The sequence below is a fragment of the Hyaena hyaena genome, unplaced genomic scaffold (assembly GCF_003009895.1).
Source record: "Hyaena hyaena isolate Hyena2069 unplaced genomic scaffold, ASM300989v1 scaffold_834, whole genome shotgun sequence".
NCBI lineage: Eukaryota > Metazoa > Chordata > Mammalia > Carnivora > Hyaenidae > Hyaena > Hyaena hyaena.
The window spans coordinates 578,140-600,872 of NW_024081469.1; the positions used below are offsets into that span (position 1 = coordinate 578,140).

At 34.7% G+C, this 22,733-nt stretch overlaps 1 long non-coding RNA gene and 1 other non-coding gene across 3 annotated transcripts in view; one reads left to right on the top strand and one right to left on the bottom strand.

The window, feature by feature from the left end:
• LOC120222097 overlaps positions 1–22,733 on the top strand; it is a 513,003-nt gene that overhangs the window by 432,465 nt on the left and 57,805 nt on the right. The window lies entirely within an intron of this gene.
• TRNAE-UUC lies at positions 535–619 on the bottom strand. Its single transcript has one exon. It is a non-coding gene; the product is annotated as a tRNA-Glu (tRNA).

Here is a 22,733-nt window from a genome sequence, read left to right on the forward strand (position 1 = left end):
TAAGACAGAGAGAAAAAATATAACAGGAAATGGTTATGAACAATTTAACTATTATTTTTCAATTTAGTATTCCATTTGGGGTAATTTCACTCATTTTTTCTTGAATTAATTTTTATTCAGTTTTCTTCAAAAACTGGGACAAGGCATTATAGGAAAAACTGCAGACAGACATAGTGCATCTAAAGATTTTATTTTGTTCTGAACCTCTTACTCAGAAGTGTAAGAATTCTATGGTGGGGTTTAGAGGTGCTTGTGGACTTTATTTGGGGTTTTCAGAAACCAGAAAACAGATACATGGTGTTACTCATGGTAAAAATTCCCACACTCTGCATAAACTCACCACATTTTTCAGTAGGTACTACTGTAAATTATACTGAGAGAATTTCCATGTCCTTCATTTTCTTTCTTTCTTTTTTTTTAAATGTTTTATTTATTTCTAGGAGAGAGAGAGACAGTGTGAGCAGGGGAGGGTCAGAGAGAGAGGAAGTCACAGACTGAAACAGGCTCCAGGCTCTGAGCTGGCAGTCAACACAGAGCCTGAGGCGGGGCTCGAACCCACGAACCGCGATATCATGACCTAAGCGAAAGTCAGACGCTTAACCGACTAAGCCACCCAGGCGCCCCCCATGTCCTTCATTTTCTTAAATGCATGTATCCCTTAGCTGCAAATAATAATTATTACTGTTTTAGTGAAAAATTTTGTTGAGTTTCTAACATACCTTTTATTCTTAGAAATTATCTTCTGCGTCTGAATTTTTTATCTTTTTTAAAAACACTATGAGTATTCCCAGTCATTGAATAATCAGAGTTTATATTTAAAAGAACCTAGTACCCTTGTAACAGTGGGGTAAAATGGCCTCTATTCTTTGTCAGGAGTGGACGGCAGAGACAACATGAGGGATACATTTGGAAGTGTAATTTATATATTTTCTTGTAAAAGTATATTTTGTACCCATCTCAGAATTGGCCTTTCAGGACTCTCAGGTTTGATCCCTTCAAGATTATTTTATACTCAAGTTGAATCAAGATTTTGCCAAAAGCTTAAACTATTTGGGAGATCCTTGTTAAGAAAAAGAATACAAAATTATAATTACAAATTAATTACAGACACTTGCAAGGAGCCATGCAAGTGAGGGCCCTGAAGTTTAAGCTTTATTAAATTCCCAGTAAGCCCACTTCTGCAATCCCCATTTTGGGCTTTACAGAGGCACCTATAACAAATACTACTTTTTTATGTAATAATAAGATTATTTGAGAATAATGTTCTACTTTAAATGTCTATAGTGTTCAGGTTAAAAGTAATAAAACATTCTAAAAATAATGCCAGCCTACTTACAAACAATTCGACTTACTCGTTCCCTGTGATGTTCATCTCCCTTTATTCAGGCTCACCCTAACGTAATGCAGGTCAACAAATACCATTAGAGCAGACACCTCTGCTCATAGTTTGGCATTTCAAGCAATACTTGGGACAATAAACTCCAGGGCAGCAAAAAATGTCAACAGTTCCTTGAAGTTGTAATGGGATTATAGCAGAATTATGAAACTATCAGAAGTAGAATATCAGAACTATGAAATATCAGACGTAGAATAGGTTGCTTTTGACCCATTGCCTCTTTGCTGTGAGTTGGAAAAGGTGTAAGAGGCATATGGCTTACCCACAGCGTGTTGCTTCTACCACCCAGTTTTGCACTTAATTATACTGTTTCTTACTGTAATTCAGTTATTTTAATTCGTCTTTTTTTTCCTCTAGAGCAAGATTGTAAGCATCATAAGAGTGAAAATCAGATTTTTCCCCCTGAATCTTTCCTGGTGCCAGAATATTGCTGTTTCCTTCTTATTTTTTACCTTACTTAAAATCTCTCCTTTGCGGGGAGCCTGGGTGGCTCAGTTAGTTAAGCGTCCGACTTCGGCTTAGGTCATGATCTCATGGCTCATGGGTTTGAGCCCCGCATCAGGCTCTATGCTGACAGCCAGCTCAGAGCCTGGAGCCTGTTTCAGATTCTGTATCTCCCTCTCTCTCTGACCCTCCCCTATTCACGCTCGCTCTGTCTCTCAGAAATAAATAAAAACATCAAAAATATTTTTTTAAAAACCTCTCCTTTGCTTTATTCTAGAAGTAACTTTTAGGGGTGGTCTCTTGATAAAGTAGTATTTAACAGTTTTGAACTGAACTGCTGTGAAAACCTACAACCATCCCTACCCTCCCTTTCACTACCCTTCTGACTCTAGAACTTCCCCTTAAGGTAGAAAAAGCAAATGCTTTGGAGCTAAATCTAGAAATTAAAATGGAAAACAGGAGAGGAAAAGATACTGGCAGGTCAGAGATTAGTGAATTTCCATTCTCTATGTTGCTAAGCCAAGTTCACCTCTTGTTTCCTCATCAGTGAGAAGTGCCTGCCTCAGAAGCAAGTTCTCAGGGTTCTAAGAGAGAAGAAATAGACGACAATTTTTCTGAGGCCCTCAACACATTTTAACTTCTGGAACCACTGACCAAAATAAAATTCAAAAGCAAGAGGGTAACTGCAGAGGTGGATAAGTACATCCTCGCACCCCCAGTGTGTGTGAGTTTCTGATAAACTGACACCTGTCAGTTTCAGGCAGCCTATTTCATCAGAAAAAAAAAAAGTGTTTCCTTTGACAAGGAACCCTCAAAAAATAAAATGTCACATGTTTGAATCTAGCCATATTGAAAATAATTTTCACATATTTATTTTCTTTACTTTCAAGTTTCATATTTTGGGTTCTTCCTTTCACATGCAATCAGCATTCTTTAATGGTGGCATGGAGTTAAATGTTTGCAGAGTAGTTGTGGCTCATTAAAAAAATAAATTTCACACCTACCCTAGAGCCCATGTTGTATGTCCCTTTGCTGATAATGACTCTTGCACAGAAGTAGTCCTTAAACTCTGAGCCTGAGCCTAATTTGTCTACTGAGAGAAGCAGTGTTATAAGTGTGGTGCTACGTTCCGCACAAACGAGTGTTTGTGGTACATATGGAAAATCCTGTGTGCAAAAGAAAAATCTGCCTTACATAAATGACTCCTAACCTTTCATAACTCATTTGTGCCATCTTTTTTTTTCAATGTGTTCACTACTTTTTATAAACCATTTCAAATGATCTCTGTGTCAGTATAACATTGCATTTATCATTTTAGATCCCCACAATTAAAAAAGGATCTGAGTCTGTTTGACTCAGTAATGTAAAATTACCTGTTTGTAATATTTGGTCTAATTAGCTACCAAACTACTACTCACTTTACCAGTTCTTTCCTTAGCACCATATCCAGATTTGTCAAGGTGTGTATTTGAAGTGGTGTTCCTTGTAGGCATATTCTTCGACTGTTGGACTCTCCCATAGATGGAGTCTCTTAAATGTTGATGTGCCTAACGATTTAAGGCCAGTGTATCTGGGATAACAGGTCAGTACAAGGTTCCTGAGCAACAGCACTGTGGCCATTTTGGACCAGGTCGTTCTCTTTGGGGTGCTGGTAGGTTCTGTACTGTGCATTGTAAACATTTAGCAGTATTCCTGGCCTCTATCCATGAGGTGGCAATAGCACCCTTCACTCATGATCATCAAAATTACTTCCAGACATTATCAATTGTCTGTTAGGAGGGAGGGGGTAAAGTTGTGCCCTAGTTAAAAATCTCTGGATTAGTAGTATGCATTACATACCACTAGAACCACTGTTTTTGTTGTTGTTGATTTGTTTGCTTTCATCATTGTTTTTAAAGGAGTATAGAAGAATCTGATCTGAAGAAAGTTGGTAGTTCTCAGCTGTGAATTTCTTCCACAGAACTATGATGGGTTCTATTTTAAATGTCAAATTGCATAGGCAGGACTCAGAGCTTCCTTTAATGATATGTTAGAGAAAGGGTTCTAAGATTCGACATAGATGTATATTTTATTCTTTTTATTTATTTATTGGTCTCCTTATGGTGATCTTTCTGAAAGGTAGATGAAGCTGGCACACTGCTATTGACTTAACTAAATTCCCCTTTCAACATTTACTTGCTTCAAACAGTTTAATAGTTGATATTTTACCCTTAGTCTCATGCAGCCGAAGAGAGATTCAGTGGAAACTAAAACCAACAGGTAAATCCATCCTGGCTTTGAGACAGAAACATGGCAGACAAACAAGCAGGCATTCACTCCACCCGTTTAAGAAGGTCAGAGGCCACAAGCTAGTGGAGATCACTAGCCAAATGAAGAGCCCAAAGTTTTGCTTAACTAAGCTAATTTCAGTAACTTTGGTTTGTTGTTGTTGTTGTTATTGTTTAAATATTTTTATTTATTTTTAGGAGAGAGAGAGAGAGAGAGACAGAGTGAGCAGGGGAGGGTCAGAGAGAGAGGGAGATACAGAATCTGAAGCAGGCTCCAGGCTCTGAGCTGGCTGTCAGCACAGAGCCCGACGCGGGGCTCGAACCCAAGAACTGCGAGATCATGACCTAAGCAAAAGTTGGACGCTTAACCGACTAAGCCACCCAGGCGCCCCTGATTTCAGTAACTTTGAAAGAGTCAGAGAGGCAGCCTCATATGGACTCTATAAACCTCACTCCTCAGCATAACCCCAGCAGGCAGGGCCTGTTGATACCCTGTTCTCACAGGTTCTCTCAGGAGCCTGGGCTACTCAAAGTCACGCAGCCTGTGAGAGACAGAGGCAAGTTCCTAATTAGTAAGTACTCCACAGTTGTCGATGTTCTCAAATCCACTGAAATATATTAGAATTTAAAGGGAAACCTATAGGCTCTATATCAAGCATCTATAAACAGGGTATTTATGCAAAAAAATAAATGAAGAAAATAATCGACCCTTCAGAGTGAGGGAGGGAAATGATTAAGAAAAAAAGGGTTACTTCCATATTTAATAAACAGCAATGTTATCATTGTACTACACTATTTTTGAAATACATAATATTTAAAAAACTTTCATAAATATCTGTTCCATCCACAGAATTTCAAATTATTCTCTAATGCCCCATTTCTACTTGCAGATTGAGAGATTATTTTGCTCATGAATATGGTCAGCCTGTACGAGATGATTTCTACTCTCCTTCATTAACTGCCAAATAATGCTACCTGTCATAAATACTGTTTCCAGAAAACACAAGAACTTAGAACTTAAATCATAAATAAATCAGATGTCATTATCTTTTTTAATTAGGTATTTCCAAGCATCTTTGTTTATATACTATATCCACTGAAAAATACCTAGATCTGAAATTCTGTGGTTGGAAAGTTATCTTGATTTATATAATTTTCTAAGCATCAATATTAGTCAACAGGAAAATATCCTTAGTTCTTACCTTATATCCTGGTAATCTTCACTAAAACATTTGGATCACCTCTTTTGATTATTTGTAATTTTTTAAAAAATAATGCCAAAATGATATTTCACCCAATTCTCTAACTTACTGGTTCGAGTTGAAGCTGCTTTAGTTTGTGGTGGAAGAGGAACAGAGAGGTGGGCACTTTGAGAAGCGCAGAGAAGACCAATTTCTTTTCAAAAGTGCTTAATCACTGTAGCCTGCAATCAGATCACATTTTGGTTGATCTCAGAATAAGTTGATTCAATTCACTGGTTACCTGCAAGTCTAATGACATCCATTTTTCTAGAAATGATGGAATTATATATGTAGACTCATTCTTTTCAAAATTTTTTTGCTTACAGTTGTGCCACACTTATCAAGGCATTCTCCATGAACCTAGAAAGGTTACTTTTGGTAAACATTTAAGAGGCATTCTTATAGTATAGGAGGGAAATTCTGATTTGGTTAAAAAAATAGAGATTTTTATTTTATTCTTTTATATGTAAGCCATATGTAATCTAAACTATCACAGTAGCTTTGATTATTTTCTATCTATATTTTTAAATTATCTTTCCCAGCTCATATCTATTGTTAGTATTTGTATTTCGTTGGAATAGGTATTGCTAGTATTGTCTCTTTGCAAAGTATTGTTACAGATGAGATTTCCACCCATAGAAATGAGATACCACATTCACCATAGTCTGTCCTCTTTCTAAAGAGAACTTCATGGATAGTTTTAAAAAGAATCCAAGAGTTTATCATGTATTTCAGATACTTGAAAACTCCATTTAAAATACTTGCTTGTTCCTTGCAGATGAAGAGAACAGTTTCTCCTCTTTTATTTAAGAAGTCTTCAGCAGTTTACCAATCCCAAGCATGTGTAAAATCACAGAACAGAATTACTGTTCGTAGATCCTGACCTTGGAGTTCCTGATAATTGAACCATGGTTACCAAATAAGAGGAAGGTTTTAAAAGCTGTCACCACTTACCAGAAGTCTCTATAAGTAAAGAAAAACTATACTTCTTTCTGTCTGCATATAAGAAGTGGTTAATTAATCTTTGTTGCCAGGCAAAATAACTGTATCCAGAAGAAATAGGCAACTTGTAGAAAGAAGGTCTAACAGGGATTTTAGAATTCTATCATGGTACAATTTAATAACTGAAGTTGGTAATAGATTGTTAATGTGGCTTATAACAGGAGAACCACTGCTAACTTGTAATATATCCAAACTTCGACTATATGTCAGGCAAAGCGTGAGATTCTGGGGTGACCAAGTCATTTATAAGTGTGTTATGCAAGGTTAGGCCTATTACCAATTCCTAAGGAATCCTGAATTGTTCTCTGTGTCTACCACTGTCCATTTCACTTGCTTTAAGCTTATGTTGTTTCCTTGTGATATTACACAAAACCATGGTGACACCAGTTTTCTCACCTTGACCTTCTACTGTCTATATACAAAGCAGCTTCTAAGTGCCTCACAGATTTAATACAGGAGCCAGAGGCACGCGCGCGCGTGCTCTCTCTCTCCCTCCCTCTCTCTCTCTCCCTCTCTCCATACATACATACATACATATATATCCATGTGGATGTGCACATTTGTGTTGGGAAGAAGGGTGAGTAATAGACCCATAAGAACTGTTTTCTACAAATCCAGTTCAAGTAGTGTTTCAAGAATTGTACACAAAAGTGTTCCTCCATTGGTGCTGAGGCTTTGCATTGCTTAGTTTTGCTGTAATGATTGGCCACATAGTAACATATTGATTCAGTACTACTTTTGTTTCTAATCTCTAGTATTGTTTAATTTCCTCTCCTTGAGGTTGGTATATTTTTAGGCTCTTAGTTACTCGGTTGTCAGCATTAATCCTAATGGTCTGTCTAAAATATAGTAAAGGTTTCCTTGTACTTCAGTTCACTATAGTGCTTGAGAGGGAGTCACCATAAGTAATGATTTTCCTTTGTTCCTTGGCAGTGCAACCACAAACTAGAGGTGGTTTAAAATCTTAGGTTTTGCAAGGGATTGTGGGAGATTATATGCAGCCTCAGGGAACTGCTAAAATGCTCCGATTAATTGTCTGGATTCATGTTCATGAGTCTCATGAACATTTACTTTTGAGTTAGAAGAAACTCTAAAATCACTAAATCACTATTAAATGTCAAGGCAAACCACATGGTTTTATTGGAGGAAAATGGCATCCATTAAGAAGCAGACTTCTTCTAATATCTAACTCTAAGATAGAGTTAATGTAGAATGGCATTTGCAAGGGTGGCGGCCATGAAACTAGAGGCCATAGTTTTGGTTCTGTAGATTTTGTTCCATGTAGCTGCACTTTTCTTTTCCAAATTCCACATTATAGACACACTTTTGTTTATTCACATGAGCAGACAAACTCATGAAATGGTCTCAAGCAGCAAATGGTTTTGGAAGTCAGAAAGAGTGAACATATCTTTGGTTTAGAAATGTTCTACAGTGCTAAAGAATGGCTACATTAACAATCAGCTTGAACAAGGAATCAGGGATTTAAGGGTAAGAAGCTGCAGTGGGTAAAGAAAAACAACAATGCTAAGAACAAATGATATGCCTGAAAAGTAAACTCCATCATGTCAAGGAAGATTATGTAAAATACAGCTTAAACATAATGAACGAGAAGGCCAACTTGATATGTTTTAAAGAGAGTTATTGAGAGAAGGCCTCAATTTGGCTTTGACAGTGCCATTGCTAAAAGTGGAGAGTGGGTTCACATCCCCCCAAATCACATCTTTCAACTTTTACGGATGTTGAGCAAAGGCAGAAAGTAGGTATATTTTCCTCCCTCATTACTAAACTTTTTTTTTCCTTTCTTCCTTTTTTTTTTTGTCCCCAGATTGTAAATCATTTAACTAGGCAGGGCCATTTTCAAGAGCATTTATAATGCCAAAAGACACCAAATGGTGAGGTAGATCAAAGGGACAAAGAATTATAGAGGTATTGAGGGACTTTTCTTAGGACCCAGAGTACAATGTGAATAGTCTCCTTAGCTCCAGGCCCCAAACTAAGTATTTTGCAGCAAACCCATCCTGGATTTCTTGGGAAGTTCTCTCTGTTGCTTTTCATAGTTTAGATAATCCGCATGAACAGTCGTGATTAAATCAGTTACCCTAGGCTAGGGACAAAAGCATAAATGGTTTTTAGGAGAAAGTGGTCCTAGAGCCTGTGTGTGTGTGTGTGTGTGTGTGTGTGTGTGTGTGTGTCTCGCTCTCTCTCGCTCCCTCCACCCCCTCCCGCTCCTTCCTCCTCTCTCTTTCTCTCTCTCCTCTCTCTCTCTCTTTGCTATTCTGACTTCTCTCTTCTTTATCTGTATATCTCCTTGCTTTTTAGTTACTCAGCTCTGTTTTTTCCTCCAAAATTCTCTCTATCTAATGTAACGGTAAGTAGAGGGTATTACTGAGAAGGTGCTGTTCCCCTCTTCGTTTCATGATTCAGGTTTGATTTTGATTTATGTGACCTGTCTTGTACTGATTATGCAGCTTTGTGAAAGGCTGTCATCCAGAGGGTGGTTACCCAACAATATTATGAAGGTCACTAGGCATTTGTCTCTTATATCTGTTTCCTTTTAAAACAGGCAATTACTCTATCATTTAATAATTCTTACCTCAAAGTTCACTTGAAAGAAAGCTCATAAGATTTAAGGGGAAAAAAAATCCCTAAAAATAAAAGTTAGGCTAGACTAGGCCAGGGTGGGAAATTCCATTGTGGCTAGAAGCCCATGGCAGGTAGAGTGGAATTTAATGAAGGAAACTGCTGTGTTTTTGTGTCTTTCTGTATGTTTTTCCTTTAAAACCAAGAGCTGGGCAGGCATCCCATTCGACCTGACGTGACCCAAGCAAATTGCTTCTTATATAAAAACAACTGCAGACTCTGAGAATGTGAAAATGCACTGTATCCTTCTCCAACTGAGGAAAACGAAAGCCTGAGAAACAGGACGGCCCTGTCAATACTCATTGAGCAGAACTATCACTCAAACCTGATAAAAAGAGATTAGAACAGGCTTCCTTATGCCAGAGGAATTCATTATAAGTTATACTTTTTATTTATTTTTTATTTCTTTAAGTTCAGTGGTAGATGGAAAATACACTTTTTAAAGGCAGGTTTTATGTAGGAAATGATAGTATGCATGTATTTTAAGAGTCTTTTAATTGAACTAGCATTTTTTAATTAGAAAAACTAATATTAAATTTAAAAGACAAAGAGAAGCATTTTCCTTTTCTGCCACAGTCTTGGACAAGCAAAGAAGAGATTCAGGGTGTGTACACTGATATTGCATTCAGATGTGTTGTCTTGGCTTGTGTACTGACAGATTTATTTTAAAAACAAAGTTTAAAAAATGCATTGTGTGCTAGTGAAGTCACTTCATAAATCTTTTCCTTTATGAATTATTTTGATCACAAGGCTCGTTGTTTGAATCACTGAAGGACTATTCTCTCTAAAAGAAAAATGCCTTCATTTCCAAACTGTCAGTTCAAAAGCCAGCAACTTCCCCTGAACAGCATGCAGGGATCCAGAGGGGTAGAGAAAAGGAGACCACATGAGTTCTGACTCTACCATAAGGCATAATCCAGTTTAGATTTGCTGTGGTTCACAGAAGAGACATGTTTTGAAAATTTGGACCCAGAGTCCTTGCTTTTCTATGAGATGACTTAGTTTGAAATAGTGATTCTGCTTCAGGGAAAAAACAAACAAACAAGGGAACACAGCCTTTGATGCAGCTGGTCCGTCAGAGGGCGGAAGGTTAGAATTAGAATACTCTTCAAGCTGTTGCTGAATAATGAAGGGTAGGGCTTCCTAGCTGGGCAGTGACCACAGTCCCCTGGGAGTGCAGAGGACAAATATTACCTAATGTGTACAAAGACTTTAAAAGTTAAGTTGATTACAAGCTGAGTAAGGAAGGTTGGATGAAGCAGCAAGGACTAGTTGCACCAGAGACACCTGATAGGAGTCACATGGTTCCATTTGGCCCCCAGGTCTGAGGGTTAAAGGGATGAGTACCAATAGGAAGTCAGTTAAATTCCTGAAATGAATAGCTTGCATGAAATAATGACAAAGAAGAAAGAAAAGCAAAACAACATTTTAGAATATATGTATTCATGGAGATTGATGAGTTAAGTTGGATGAAATTTACATTGTAGGTGACTGTGTGATGGGTAAAATTTTCCTAACCAAAGTGTAATGTGCTCGTAGCTAAAGCCCCTGTTCTGTTCTTCATTTGTTTTCCACACAACACCTTGAATGTTGTTGAAACATAAAATTAAATAATTAATGATTGCCCTGTTGTGTCAATTTGCCAGAGTAATTGGTCAGATGGAGTGATAGGTGGTTCTGGGCTAACCACTGGAGGCTCTCTGAAAGAGATGAATTTCACACTGATTCTAAAGCATGAGAGGTGGGCAGAACTGGACAAGCTGTCTCAGGTTCATTGATTCCAGAGGTATTTCTTAATCACTTCTTCAATCTGAGATCTCTATTTTACTGCTGCTTCATGAAATGAGCACGAATCATACAGGAAGGAGGGAGAGCAAGTTTACATGACAGAGGAAGCAAGTTGATAATGTAGGAGATGGGAACAATATTAATAGGAGATACATTTCAGTAGAACTAGTGATGAGTATTGTGACTGATTTTGATATTAATTCTGAGTAGCCAATAAGAGGGAATGGTTGGAATTTAAGTTGGAGTCAGAATACCTGAGCTATTTTAAAAGTTCATCTATACAAAATTCTTAGAAAATGCCCATCTTAAAATAAGGCTTTAAAAATTATGAGGATGGGGATTGGTTAAGCATCCAACTTGATTTCAGCTTAGGTCATGAGCTCACAGTTGATGAGATTGAGCCCTGTGTTGGACTCAGCACTGACTGAGCTGACTAAGCATGGAGCCTGCTTAGGATTCTCTCCTTCCCTCTCCCTCTCCCTCTCCCTCTCCCATAATAAACAAATAAATAAACTTAAAAAACAGGTGAGAATGGAGTTACCCAATTTCCCTGGATAGCTGTACCACATGTTCAGATTCTCTGTTATAATCAGAAATATCTCATACTATTAATGTCCCAAGCATATTCCTTAAGGTGGTTTTCTTTACTTTTAACTCTATTTCATTTCACTTATCTAGATTATTCTGTTAAATTTAACTATACAAATATTCATTGGCCATACCTAGTAAGTGGAATACATACCATTTTCCTAGGCACTGTGAATGATTTTCTTAAAAAAGCTTTTAAATAGTTTTTTCTCAAAAGGAACAAGCAGTCTGTTAGAAGAGAAAATCCTATTGACCCTGATCTTAATGCAATTTTCCAAATCCATTTCTACATACTATCTACCATAAAACAATACTTTTGATAGTTCTGATTTTGGTAATGGAGAAGTAACTTGTACTATTCCAAAACAAACATTTCCTCAGATAGTAATTCCAAGCTCTGGTTATGATTTTTTTAAAAACAACTAAATTGCAATTAAAAACTACAATTATTTGAAGGCATTGGAGAGTGACCAAAAACAGACAAAATCTGGAGTGCACTGTTCTGGGTGAAATCCACATTTATCACAGCTTTTCCTCCAAGGAACCACCCAGCCTATGTGGTGTGGGACAGTGAGAATTCCAGAAACAAGCTACAATCTTATTCATTTGAGGTATCAGAAGCTGGAGTTTGGAGTTGGCAAGGTGGCTGAAATTGAGGGAAGAAATCTTGGAAAGGATGGAGCCACAGAGGGAAGTTACCCATAAGCCTGCATATAAACTCTACTAATGTCTTGGTTGATTTGTGAACTATGCATGTACAGGGTAGGCTATAAGAACCTGGAGAAAAGAAATAACTAGAATGCTGAAAGAGCTAAACAAATACATAGGTTGAAGGGAAGACAATACTAGAAGTTTGAGTTTTACTAAGTTAGAAGGATTTGGTAAATGTCTAAGGCTTTCCTTAAAACCCAGAAGGCTTTAAGAATATCGATGATTACCCAGGACTAATAAATTAATTCAAGAAAAAGAGACAAAATTGCAACACTGAAAGTGTCTATAAAACTAAGCTATCAAAATGTGAAAGTGGTCAAGCAGTAATTTAATTATTTCCTAGAATAAAAATACATTCTTTAGGGAAAAATAACGGAACAGGGTCTCTACAACATGTCATACACAAGGTCCAAATGCAGTTAAATAATGACTGGACATGGAAACAGCAAAATGTAACTTCTAACCTAAAAAAACAAAACAGTTAATAGGAACAAATCCCTCGATGATCCTTATGTTTAAATTAGCAGACATGGACTATAAAGCAAAAGTTATAAACTTATTCAGGACTTAAAGGAAAATATGATTATAATGAGGACACAGATGACAAAATAAGTAGAGAAATGAAGTTATTGAAAAGAATAAAGAAGTTAAGGTATAATATCTGAAACAAAAAAATATAATTGGAGAGGCTTAACAGCATATTGGAGATGGCAAAAGAAAATGTCAATAAATTTGAATATGGATCAATGGAAATTATTAAATACAGAACAAAAGGAGAAAAAGACTGAAAAACAGTATGCTGTCAGTGATCTATAGAATGATATCAAACAGTCTGATATTCTTGGAATGTCTTGGAAGAATAGAAAATGAATGGAACAAAAAAGAACCAAAGTGTTAAAGTACAATATTTGGGTAGCACCTGAGTGGCCCAGTTGGTTAAGCATCAGATTCTTGATTTCGGCTCAAGTCGTGATCTCATGGTTCATGAATTTCAGCCCTTTGTCGAGCTCCATGCTTACAGTGTGGAGCCTGCTTGGGATTCTCTCTCTGTCTCTCTTTCTCTGCCTCCACCCTCAAAATAAATAAACATTAAAAAAAATAAAGAAATGATAGTTGCAAATGTCCAAAATTTGATGGAAAAGCAAAAGTAAAGAATATTCATATTTAAAAAAACTTGTCAGCAGAACTCTTCCAAGAAATGTGAAAGGAAGTTCTTCAGACTGAAGGGAAATAACATCAGATGGAAACAGTTTTGTTTTGTTTTGTTTTGTTTTAAATAAAAAAGCACCAAAATTTGTAAATGTAAGTATATGTAAAAGAATATCCTTCTCTATTCTATTAATTTTTAACTGACCACTCAATGAATAAATTATAACATTTTATCATGGGTTTATAATATTACAGATTTATATAAGAAAATAATACAAAAGACAGAGTGGTGATAAATAGAACTATGCTCTTGTAAGACTCATATGTTTACCAGAAGAATTACAATATAAATTCTGAGTATACTGTGATAAATTAAACATAGTGTAATCCCTAGAACTGCTAAAAACTAATACAAAAAAGATACAGCTAATAAGCCAGTAGTGGAATTTAAACAGAATATTGAATTACCAGTTTGACCCATTTAAAAAAAGGAAGAGGGGTGCCTGGGTGGTTCAGTCAGTTAAACATCCAACTTCGGCTCAGGTCATGATCTTGTGATTCACGTGTTTGAGCCTCACATCAGGCTCTATGCTGACATCTGAGAGCCTGGATCCTGCTTCAGATTCTGTGTCTCCTTTTCTCACTGCCCCTCCTCCACTCATACTCTGTGTGTGTGTCTCTCTCTCTCAAAAATAAATAAAACATTTAAAAAAAGAAAGAAAGAAAATCTGAGGAACAGAAAAAAAAGGAAGAAGAAAGAAAAAAGAAAAAGAAAAAAATAGAAAGCAAATAATGAGGTGGAAAATCTACACACAACCATAGCAATAATTTCATTCAATGTAAATGGTCTAAACACTATAATTAAAAGGCAGAGACTCAGACTAGATTAAAAAAAGTAAAACTCAACTATGTATTGTCTACAAGGAATGCACTTTAAATATAAAGATAAAATATCTTGAGAGTGCAAGAATACATATATATATAATACAAACAGTACACATATGAAAGCTGGGTTGGCTATATTAATAATAGACAGCATAAACTTTAAGACAAGAAGTATTATTTAAGTTAAAAAAGGATATTTTATAATGCAGTGTGTTAAATCATCATGAAGACATAGTAATAAACATGTACACAGAAAATGACAGAAATAGAGAAATAGAAAAATCCATAATAACAATTTGAGATTTTAATACCCTTCTCCTGTTACTTGATATAATAAGTATACAGAAAATCAATAAAGATATACAAGATATTGAAAACATGCAAAACCACCTTGACCTATTTGATATTTATAGAAAATTACTCCCACTTGCATTGATATGCATTGTTTTGTACATTTACAAAAATTATTTATGTAGTCATTCTCTCTGGGCCATCAAATGAGTTTCAGGCATTTCTCAAAATATGAGATTCTACAAAATGTATTCCCTGATCAGAATGTTATTAAATTAGAAATAAAAAACCATAAAGTATCTAGAAAAGACCATTTGGAAATTGAGCAAATTAAGTTCTAAATATTTGCATGGATAAAGTCATGAGAGATATTATAAAATATTTTAAGCCAAGTTATACTGAAAATTCAGTATAGGTTAAAGAAGAGAAGGTCTTAGTAGAAATCTAAAGTTTTCATTCCTAAACCAGAAGAAAGATGAAAGGTTTTTATTTTTTGGGGTTTTAAAAAATGTTTAACATTTATTTATTATTGAGAAACAGAGAGGGAAAGAGCATGAGCAGGGGAGGGGCAGAGAGAGGGAGAGACACAGAATCTGAAGCAAGCTCCAGGTTCTGAGCTGTCAGCACAGAGCCCAATGGGGGGCTCCAACTCACAAACCGCAAGATTATGACCTAAGCTGAAGTAGGATGCTTAACCACCTGAGCCACCCAGGCACCCCAAAAGATGAAAGGTTTAAAATCAACAACATAGGTTTCCGCTTTAATAAAGTAAAAAAAAAAAAAAAAAAAAATATGTATATATATATATGATTACATTAAATGCCAAGTACTAAAAAAAGGGAAATAAATAACAAAGTAAAAAAGTCAAGAAATAGCAAACAAAAAATAAAGATTTACAAAACCAAAACTTTTTAGTCTTTGAAAGATAAATGAAATTGATAAACCTCTAGCAAAAATGATCAAGAAGACACAAATTATCAATACCAGTAATGAAAGAGTAGATAATCAGCACATATTACACAGATATTGAAGGGATGGATAACAAGGGAATATTATGAAGACCTATGCCAATAATTTCAGCAACTTTGATGAAATAGAAAAATTCCTTGAAACATTTTTCCAAAACTGACACAAGAAACAGAAAATCTGAATAACCTTGTATTTATTAAAGAAATTGAATTTGTTATCAAAAAACACTTCTAGAAAAACAGCACCAGCCCCAGACCATTTTAATGAAAAATTCTATAAAAATTTAAAGGATTAAATGATATTAATCCAACACAAATTCTTTCAGAAAATATAGTAGGAGAAAACACTTCCTGAATTGTTTTATGAGGCCAGGATAATCCTATTAGCAAAACCTGAAAAAAGATATTATCAGAAAATTACAGGCCAGTATTCCTCATTGATCTGGGTACAATAACTTTTTTAAGACATGAGTAAGTAGAGTCCAGCAATATGCAAACTGGGTGATTACTCGTAACCAACTGGGTTTATCTCAGGAATTCAAGTTTAGTTCAACATTTGAAAATAAATATAAATTCACCATATTACTAGAATAAGAAAGAAAAATATAATCTTTTTTGAAAAAGCATTTGAAATTATTTCACAGGCATTAATAATAGAAACTCTCAGAAAACTAGTAGAGGAACTTCCTGAATCTGATGAAGAGCTCCTGTGAAAACCTACAATTAATATCATACTTAATGATGAAAGACTGAATGAATGCTTTCTACTTAAGATCTAGTATTGGACAGGAATATAAATTTTTACTGTTTCTGTTCAACATTGTACTAAAGACCATAGCCAGAGTAATAAAGCAAGAAAAATCAATGTATAAGGATAGGAAAGGAAGTAAAACTGTCTTTACTCACATATACCATGATTGTTTACATTAGAAATCTTAAAAAAATATACAAAACAACTACCGGAGCTAATAAGTGCATTTAGCAAGGTCACAGATTTATTACACAAAAATTGATTATGTTTTTATCTGTTAGTCACAAAATAATCTAAATATGAATTTTTAAAGCAAAAAAGATATGAATTACTTAGGAATAAGTTTCACAAGAGAATATAAGGCTTCTATTCTCAAAACAAAAAAGGCCTTAGAAGAACAACCATTGTTCGTGGGTGAGCACTCCGGTTGTTAAAGTGTCATTTCTAAGTTGATCCATGCAGTTAATATAATCTGAGGTCAAAATCTCGACAGTTTTTTTTTTTCTAACTTTTGGAAAAACTGTCAAGTTGATTTTAAAATTCATGTGGAGTTGCAGATTACCTAGAAAATCAAGAACAAAGTTAGAGCACTCACACTATCTAATTTCAAGACTTTCTATAAATACATAATAATAATGACAGATTATTCCAATTTACCCCCCCCAATGGGGGGGGGGAACAAATAGGTCATTGTATCAGAATAGAGAGAGAATCCAGGTATCAACAAAAGTGACAACATAATGTAATTGGGAAAAGGAAAATCTCTTTGAAAATTGGTGCTTGAACAACTGTATAAATATATGGGAAAAATTAAACGTTGGCCTCTGTCTCATACTACACACTAAAATTGATATGTATTAAACCTGCAAGAACTAAGATTGTAATCCTTCTAGAGTGACACATGGGGAACAAAAATCTCATGACACTGGGATAGGTAAAAATTGTTTTGAGGACACAGAAAGCCCTAAACATAAAAGAAAAAAAAAATGTCAAATCTTACCCAAATTAAAATTTTCTGGTTATCAAAAATAAAAAACAGTTAAGAAAATATAGGCAAGCAACAAACTGGGTGAAAATACTTGCAAAATATATCAACAAGACTCATGTCTAGAATATGTAAGGAATACCTACACATCAATAACAAAGAGACAGAATTTAAAAATGGGCAAACAGCGTAAATAGGCATTTCACAATGTAAGATCTAAGAATGGCCAATAAACCCATAGAAAGGTACTCAGTATCATTACTCTTCAGGAAAACTTGCATCAAAACCACAGCAAGATTAATAGTTCATGCTTACTAGAATGACTTAAAAAAGACTGACACAGGAAAGTGTTGGCAGGGTTTTTGAATACTTGGCATTCTTATTACATTTGCTAGTGGGGAATGTTCCAATTTGGAAAACTGGGTCAATAATCTTACAAGATTTAACACATATACCTACCATATAATTTGGCAATTGCATTCCTGGGTATTTAACAAAAAGAAATGCAAGTTGTGCCCTCAAAAAGAGTTGTACAAGAATGTTTATTGTAACTTTATTCCCATAATTGTCTAAAAATGGAAATACCCACATGTAGGAAATGGATATACAAATTGTGGTGTATTCATAGAATAGAATACTAATAAGCAAACAAAATAAAACAAATAGCCTATAATACAGACAACAATGTGCATTAATTTCAGAAATGTGTTGGGCAAAAGAAGTCAGGACCCCAAAGACCATACATTGTATGAATTTATTTATATGAAAGCAAAACTAATCTATGGTGATGAAACTCAAGATATTGGTTGTTTACAGAGGTGAAAATTGACAGGAAATGGGCACAAAGGAACTTTCTATCTCTCTTGTTAGGGTGGTGATTACACAGGTGTATACCTTTATCAGAATTCTGTATTGTACTCTTTAAAATCTGTGAATTTTGCTTTATATAAGTTTTACCTCATTTCAAAAAAAAAAAAAAAATCAATGCTTGACCTTAATCAACTCTCTCCTGAAGTCTTTCACCTATTTTGCTAACAGTGTTCCTAGAGCCTGTTCTAATTGACCTGCAAAGCTATATGAAAACTTTTATTTTCTGCCTACTGCCTTGATTTTAAGAGATGTGGCTAAAACATAAATTGTCAAGATGTGGAAACTCAGGGACTATTCAGGGTTAAGGAAAGAGGTATCTAATTTAAACAGCCCTCCTCCGCCCACCCCCAGACATAGCTTTGGATAGGCAAGTTTTCACTGCTGATGTTCAGGATTTGTTTGGTTTGTTTTTTTCTACTTTTGCAAATGGTATTGTTTTGTAAATGTGCTTCATTCATTTCTTGAGTAAGAGGAATAAAATCCTTCGTATTTACTTTTGTTTGATTACATATTGCAAAGTTAATAGCAAACTCTAGCTTAAAAACTTCAAACAGTGTCAGAGTTTTCCAATTTTTCCTTCTTTCTCCAATCCAGCCATTAGCTTTGTTTATTCCTTGGTTTACTCTATACTTTAAAATAGTCACAGTCAAAGAAAAACAATAATTGAATATTCAAAGCTGACAGTAATCAAGATTTCAGGGTTTTCCCCCCTAAATGTAGGCTTACCCCTTCCCTGTGTTCATCTGTGAAGCTGATATCCAGGCAGTATCATTATAATTGAGAATTCTGCTTTACCTAAAACACTTTTTTGTTTTCACCTTATATAGGTTTCATCAGGTCTTGTCTGATTTTACTCTTTTCCAAGCCCTCTGCAACAAATCTGTGAATATCTTTAACATTGTCCAAATCTGACTTGTAATGCAGCCTTTCTTTTGTGGTGAATATTTATTAAAGCACTTAGTACCTGAATTATGAAATGTAGACAAGAGCACATTAACCTGGCTGAGTTATTTCCTTTCTTGTTTTTTTTAACACATATTCTAGCCCAGTCTATCAACGCCAGATGGCAACTGCATTTTGATACACTGAATATTTACCAAGTCATGTGGTATGCTTTTGAAGTATTTTTTTTTTTTACCCTTTCCATCAAATGAGCTGACTCATCCCTCATTCATTTATTCCTACTTTTAGCAAGTTGCATTTTTAGAAACTTGACCTCAGCTCTATCAAAATGATGAATGATGTTTTAAAATGATGCATCAGAAGTTCTGAAGATCTGACTGTATCTTGTGTCCTATGACTATCTTCTATATTGTTTAATTTTTAAATGTTAAACATGTACCAGTTTCCCTCATATATTGTAATGAAACTTTACTCTAACTGCATTACTAGGTTAGCCCAGAGGAATGTGGTGGGAGTATATCTGTACTTAGACAGCATTAGGATATTCAGGGAATTAAAGCATTTATAGTTGAAATAACTTAAAATGATAATGAAAATAACAACTGAGCAACTGGTATTTATGTCCAAGTCCTAAATAAAGAGATCTGTATTTCAGGTCTAATGAAAGATGAAACCTATTAGAAATAGGCAATAGGCTTAACAATAGTAATGGTAATAAGAAAAAGAAGAAAAACTAAAATGACACCAGATAACTATCATGCTTTCTTCTTGTTTTCTTGGTTTCATAGAAATATGCAGTGGTAGGCACACTCTCAGGATATTTCTGTAAATAAATGCTGATATTCCTTAATCTAGGGATATGAAAAAAATCACAGAAGAGAGTTTTGATGGATAGAAGTACATGGCATTGAAAAAGGTGGGTGGAGACCAATACATATTATAATAATTCTTCCTGACCTATTGATCTCTGAAGAATATTTTCAGTTATTATTTAGGTTTTTATGGCTACTTGTCAATGATTTTTCAGGAATAGTAGAGAATATTGTGCGCCTTAAGAAGTTAACCATCAGTGCTTATATATGAGTGGCAGTTTTCTTTGTGAATAATTTTTTTCAAAATTTATTATAGTTTTTTTCCTTTTAAAAGCAGACATTAGGGATATTTGGAGAGATTCAAACAGAGAAATATGAAAAGATCTATTCAGTTTTATCAAAAATCTCCCATGATACTCTTATCCATTATATTTTCTAACTGTGTTGTATAATTAAAATTACCTCTATCTTGTGTGTGTGTTTGTGTCTGTGTGTGTGACACATTTTGTATGGTGCCTAGTCTGGAGTAGGTTCTCAAAAGCATTGATTGCTTTATTAATTTATCAATGCATGTACAACTCTCAGCTAAGTGCCTGATACATGGCATGTTTTCAGTTATTCATTATTGTTGTATTAGTATTGTTGTTTCATTACTACTTTCAAAAGAAAATCTTCAACTGGCCTTTAGAAGTTGTCTCATTTAGCTTATCTTTTTATAAAGGATTTGAGAAATATACAATCTACCTAGTAAAAATTTACTTTTATTTACTTATGTTTTACCTAGTGTTAATTTAAAGTTAAATAAATTTGAGTTATTCTCTAGAGGCAGAAAAGAAAGGGACAGATATTCTAGAGGCAAAAGACCACAAACGGTACTGAATTCATTAAGGTTTGGCTTATAATTAGGTTTTTTATGTGTATATAGAATTTGAGATCAAATACATTCTATCCCTATGACACATGTGGAATTTCTTTCTCTGTAGACTTTGTCAGCTTATTCACCTATATGACCCTGTAAAAGAGGAAGTCCATCCTGATGAAGTATACCCATAAGTCACAAAGCAGGGGCTCAAGTCCATTGTGCACTCTTACAGGTTTTGTAGATCTACAGCATTGTTAGTGGTTTCTTTAGAAAAGAATCTCATGGAATTGCACATTCTCTTATTAAATGAGCTCAGAAGATTTTCTACTAACCCTTTCACTTCTTTTAACCCTTTCACTTTTAATAGTCCTTTTTGTAAATTCAGCTTCTCAAAAACTGGAAATTCTGGAGTCTATTTATTTTCTTTATTTTATAAATTCCACTAGGATGTTACTAACATCCTGCAGACTCATGTGATTGAATGGTAACATTTTGTATTCAGTCAGCAAGAGGGTTATTTGCAAAAGCCTTGTGGTGAACACACACACACACACACACACACACACACACACACGTACGTTAGGTTTTCCATAAAGTTTATATTGTTTTCCTTACCCTGAAGTAAAGTAACAGTGAAAGAATATCACATTGTCTTTGATTCCTCTGCCAGATTAAATTATGGAATAATTAAGTTCTTATATTATTTGGGGAGAAACCAGATAGATGAGTATAAGTTAAATTTTTGAACTGTGAGACACTTCAAATGTAATAAGGGTTATCTTATTTAGTAATATTTTGGTCAACTGCATTATTTTTAAATCTTTAAATATTTAATTTCTGAGGCTACTAATTAGTCAAAAGAGTAGGAGCTAGAATAAGTCATGAAATTTGCTTTACTCTTACTTTAGGAGGCCCTGCTTCTATATCTACGTTGCTTGAGCTTGTTGCCTTTGGGTTGAAATTTCATGATAATTCCCTGACAATGTCAATGATCTTTGCCTATTATATTTATGTACTCTGAAAGAGATTGGGACAAATTGCAGTTAAACTAAAGTGTTTGGTTTTTCTAACTTCTTTCTGTATTTCAAATGGAATTTTGTTCCTCTATTAAGCTGTTCTAGTGGATTCTTATGTGCAACTTATCAAATGCTATCTCTTAGGGAGCAGCCTTCTAGTCCTGTGTAATGTAAGATTATTATTGCGTATAGCACAAGTCAGTAAAGTAGTCAACAGTACACTTTTATGAATGACACTTTCTAAATTTTAGAAATTACCATTCTGTTCTATCAGTGCTTAAAAGACTGATATGGTGAGTTTTTCTGTAACAAGAAAAGATGAACATGTCCCTTCATTTATCTACTGCTACTTAGCTCATTAGGTCTTTGAAAGTATTGACTGAAAATATACACAAAATGTTTAGCAAAATGTGGTGCACAATAAGCATTCAATAGATAGTTCCTATTATTGTACATAATATGTTCATAGTTCTTAATGATATTAAAAATACTAATAATAGTGTGATTAGTACAATATCTAGTACATAATATGTAATAAATATTAATTATGTTAATTAATAGGTTCCTTGGTAAACTTTTTATTAACTGGGGTGCTAAGACAATAATGGAAGGAATGTCATAGTAAATCAATAGTGCAGGTAAAACAACCAGTCAAAACATAGCATGAAACTTAATTAAAATTTACACTTTAAAGTACTTTTTTTTTATTCCTCTAATAGGCAAGCATATCAAACTATAAATAGAGAATACTTCTATAATGTGAGAACACTAAATACTATATGTTTGTGAAAAATCTTTGGAAGATTAACCTTAGAGATAATCTAGTATTGTCTTCTGTTTCTTAGTTATAATCTTTAGTTTTTTTCAAATGATAGAAGTTAGATATTAATCTTTTTTCTTCTACTCCTAACATTTATCAATTAGCAAATGAAGAGATGTCAACAAATGGTTGTTAGACAGTGTGAGTGCTCTCATGATTAAGTATCTTCCTTTCTTCCACATAAATGTCTTGTTTACTAACTCCTTACACCAAATCCAGTTTAGACAGACAATAGAGACATCCTGAGTGTTTACTGAGTACGTGCATGGTATATGGAACACAGATTTCATAGGTAATCAGCATTTTAGAGGTGACTAAACTAAAGTTTAAACAGGTTGAGTAAC